This window comes from Macadamia integrifolia, unplaced genomic scaffold (assembly GCF_013358625.1).
Source record: "Macadamia integrifolia cultivar HAES 741 unplaced genomic scaffold, SCU_Mint_v3 scaffold151, whole genome shotgun sequence".
Lineage (NCBI taxonomy): Eukaryota > Viridiplantae > Streptophyta > Magnoliopsida > Proteales > Proteaceae > Macadamia > Macadamia integrifolia.
Genome location: NW_024868240.1, coordinates 200401 through 205134, shown reverse-complemented (window position 1 = coordinate 205134; position 4734 = coordinate 200401). Strand labels below are relative to the sequence as shown.

Below are 4734 nucleotides of genomic sequence, written 5' to 3'. Positions count from 1 at the left end.
TCAGTGAGGTGTCTTTAATCGGGCTTTAAACAAGTTAAAAACACTTTTGCTTTTAAACGGTCTATAAATATGCCGGACTTAGTAAACGAGCTCTAATAAGCTTTATGCGGGTTAAAAACAAGCCTTACACATGTAAGGACGAGCCGAATTGTCTTAGTCTTGATTGGACACCGGTCGAGTAGCACCCTTGCACCTATTAAATGGTTGGGCTTGATCGGGCCTGCAATTGATAGGGAGGGCACAAGTAGTCAACCAAATTCAGATTTCAGACTATATCAAGAGGATTTCAATTCCGAAACAAATTGGATTTTTAACTATTAAGGCTTTTCTAGGAATTTTTTTTTTTTTTTAGTAAATAGAAAAAGGGTGTTCCATGGTGGTGATCATAACCCTCAGGACAAGTCCCCTGTATAGCAAGCAACGCTTCGCAAGATCAATTGGCATAGTGGGCATGTCAAGACTCGAACTCACAACCAGCCGACTTGAGTGGTGATGGGTTGAGGGTATTTTCACCACTAAGCTACCAACCCCATTGGTAAGGCTTTTCTAGGCTTCAACCACTCAAGAAAGTAGACTTTTAAGACGATCTTAGTGCTTAAATCACCAGTACTAGTCATATATTTGGAGCATAAATAAATCTTCAATCAGTGGATGGGTGAAACTAAATTTCAAATTGTAATACATCTATGGGGCTTTCATCCCAATAACAAAATTTCCGATTTTAACACATTCACAAAAACCAAAATACCTAAATTAAATCTCAGACTTTTAGACCATATAAGAAGTTTCATTCACTAAAACAGTAATCAGGATTTCAAGACATTTAAAAAAAAAAAAAAAGGAGTTTCATATATGTTTTACCTTCACTCATTCAATTTCATCTATTTTTCTTTCCATAGATGAACAAAATAGAGCATTTTGTGAACATCATCAGTTATGACAAAGGATAGACATTCAACTCTTGCCCGAGTTGCACACTGAGACTTTTTTTAAATACTTAAAAATAATTTCACTAAACAAGAAATGTCATAAAGAAATTTAAGTCTCCCACGGCCACCCCTTACTACATCCTTGCATCAGCCAGTCTACCAGTCGATATTCTGTCTAGACATCTGCAACCACACCCCTGTTTCTACACTCCCTGCAATTCCTTGTACAATCCCTGTAGTAGTGCCTCTCAAGTATTCCCTACATAAGCATAATTAAAATTAGCTGCAACAAAATAAGAATGCAATACTAATATGGATCCCCAAACAAGCATTCCTTCTTTGGGCATATAGTTTCCAATGGATATGGTGAGATATGGTTCCCTTCTGACAACCTTTGGTACTCATCATGGTTTAAGACCGAAAGTTACACAGATAGGTCTACTATCCAACAGAATTCACCATATATAGAGGATTGAGTTTTAGCTTTTTTTTTTAAAACATTATCAAGTTCTACTTAACCATATGGAGTAAAAGAAAATAGAAAGCAGTGAGATAATACTCTTCTCAACCTTGGACATAGAAGAAGTAACAAATGATTGAATAAGATAATATAGAATAGGAGAGAGAGAGAGAGAGAAATCAGACCTAAGACCAAAAGGTCCAGCAACCAGGATGTGCTTAGAGAAACCATATGATAAAAAAAAAGTGTCATTCAGTCTCTCTTCTTTCCTGCAAAAACACAATAACAATCTTCAGTAATAAAATGAGTCAAACTTATTTGACAGACAAAGACCCCTCAAGTACATTCCATAATAAAAATTTGAAATTTAGGGTGAACGTTCAATCACCAAACAAAGTTCCACACCTTCCAAGAACATGGACTTGAAACCCCTCTATCCTGCTGCTGAATTTTCCATTTAACAACCATTTTTGTGGACAACTTATGAGACTTACTGTAAGGACAGAAGATCTGAATTCAATGGGATACGAAGAATCTCATTCATGATATGCCTAGGAAAGCATGATTGAATAAGAGTAACATCCCGTCCATTATCAATCATCAACTCAACCATAATAGACTGTGAAAATGGTCAAGTTCATTGGAAAAGAAACAATAATAGAAGGTGAGAACCAATACACTTACTAACCACAAAGCATGTTCGAGCACAGAACAATGTCCTCAACAGACATGTATAGCTGAACTAATACTGAAACAATTTATAACATCAATCGTTTGCTAAGAAATAGATGGAAATTAACAACCAGGGAAAGAACAGCAAGGTCTTACAATCTGTCAGTCAACTTGGAAAGAACCAAGATGGCAAGTAATTGATGGCATGTTCTGTGGCTTCAAATTTTTCTCCAAGAAAAAAAAAAGCCTGTAACTTTCCAAACCATGCACTGATAGAATATTCTGCCGAAGTTCCATTAATAGAGCCATTCTCTGGGTGGCACTAGCAAGGATATGTAAGGATCAAACAATGGACCATGATCTGGGTGGAATTAGCAAGGATACGCTTTGAGATTATCATGTAAATACTACTGTAGCTATGGAGAGAAACATAGGCCTCGGCAATCATAGGCCAAGGCGGCGTCTTCTGCGGTGTTAAAGGACGCAGCAAAGGAGCTTGTGCGGGGTTGCTTCCTATTTAAATCAGTGAAGAGTCATTTAAATCAGATCTGGACCATTGCATTGGTATCAATACACGTGTCACCCTCTGAAGGTGGTATTTCATGGAATTGTACCAGATCTGAATTGTAGACGATTTTTTTCCCACCGAATCCGCTAGGACCGGTAGGCTTCCGATTAAAGAATTTTTTTTCTATGTTTTTAAATAGGATATGCTTTTTGTGTTTTTAGTTGCTTGAAGCTCTAGTCCTTTAGTTTCATAGAATTTCCGAGAAGATCAAGAGACTCCGGAAAAATAGGTATATACACGCTTCTTTACGCTCAAAAATTTCTCCCGTTTCTTTCAAGAACCTTCATATTCGTTTTCAATCTAATTTGTTTCCATTTTCAAAGTGACTCAGCTTTTAAGGTCAGGCATTCCTCCATTTCGTCTCTTTGAAGAACACTGATCAAGGTACGCATTCCTCCAATCCGTCTTTCAAGAACACAGATCTGTACACTTGTCACACGCTACTCATTTCAACTATTTAGGTCAATTTTACATGCTATTTATGTAACTCTCTCTCTCTCTCTACAGTGATGTAATTACATGCTATACATGCAACTCTCTCTCTCTCCTGTGATGTAATTCTGTCACACGCAACTCATTTCAACTATTTAAGTCAATTTTACATTTCGTCTCTTCAAAAGGACACAGATCAATGTATATTTCTGTCACACGCTACTCAATTCAACTATTTAGGTCAATTTTACATGCTATATATGCAACTCTCTCTCTCTCTCTCTCTCTCTCTCTCTCTCTCTCTACTGTGATGTAATTCTGTGTCTTTTGTGGATAAGAAGATATTTTTTCATAATATGTTCTTCAAGGGTACTCTCAACGCTATAGAAGAAAATCTAGGTGCAAGAGATATGTGCGAAGATACGAGCGAATTAATCTTCAGATGCACACCCAAAAAATATATATATATATCATTAATGGTAAGGTTGGAAAATTTACTAAGACAGGTATCGGAAAATAGAGAGAACACTTGCTTTGAATAATAAATAAGAAAGCAATAGAAAGAAGAAATAATGTCGTAGAAAAAGCTTCCAATATGGTCATAGATAGGCAAGAGCATCTATGGCTACAAGACTACATTATTAAACAACATAGTGGGTACCCTCTGGAACAAACCCCAAAACAGGGCAGAGTTTTGGTTGTGCCTGCGGCTGGCTGTAGGAGGCTCTGATTAAGCCCAAAGTTGGATAGAAGTTGGCCCCTAGGTTGCTGAATAAAACCCTAAAAGGGTTCCTTAATCAGGTCACCAAAGAGAGATCCACATGTTCTTAATTTCAGGACAAAATATGGAAACTTGGAGAGAAACCTGTAGAAGAAGTTCCAGACCTCAGATGGACCCCAGTGCTAGTCGAGTCTATCTTTCAAGGTGATAAAAAAAACCCCAAAAGGGTTTGCTGATCAGGCTTTAGACTTGGGAGATATGGCCACACAATTGGACTTCAAAACCCTAGCTTCCTGCTCCTGAAATCGATTCTGTCATGGACTGTTTCTTCACTCTTTTTTACAATCAGATTTGGTTGCTGGTCTTCAAACAAGTAATACAACACTCTCACAAAAATTGGAACAAAAGAAAAGATAATAAGATGGGATAAGGTGTGGGTAGGATGGCTATCTCAGCCTGAACACTACATTATTAAACAACATAGTGGGTACCGTCTGGAACAAACCCCAAAACAGGGCAGAGTTTTGGTTGTGCCTGCGGCCACATCGATTTTCATGATTTGGATTTTGGGGAGAAAGTAAATGGGCAGAAATGGGCATGTGTGGTGTCGGGATTTTACCAACCCTCAGCATTTGTGTTTGTTTTGTATCATGGTTGTCCCTGTCATGTATCTCCTCACAGAAAAGTTTGGTTTTTCATTGTTTTTTTTTTTTTTTAATCTAGTTTTTCTTCTTATTTTCTATGTTCTTATCTTAACTCAGTCAATTATACCAAAAAAAACCGCCCCAGTTTCCTTTTCCTTTCCCTTTCCCTGTCACCTATTGGATCACATTGCATTAGAATTCCACTTTGCTTGAACTCTATACCATCTCCTTTCTCTCCTTTATCATTATCATGAATTTTATTTAACTCATTGTGCTGTTACCTTTATTTTCTTTAGTGATTCAGTAGT

At 37.3% G+C, this 4734-nt stretch overlaps 1 long non-coding RNA gene across 1 annotated transcript; it reads right to left on the bottom strand.

Moving 5' to 3' along the window:
• Positions 1-829: 829 nt before the first annotated feature.
• LOC122064008 lies at positions 830-4318 on the bottom strand. The gene is made up of 3 exons (XR_006135545.1): positions 3927-4318; positions 1575-1658; positions 830-1188 (listed from the first exon to the last, which is right to left on the bottom strand). It is a non-coding gene; the product is annotated as an uncharacterized LOC122064008 (long non-coding RNA).
• Positions 4319-4734: the final 416 nt, after the last annotated feature.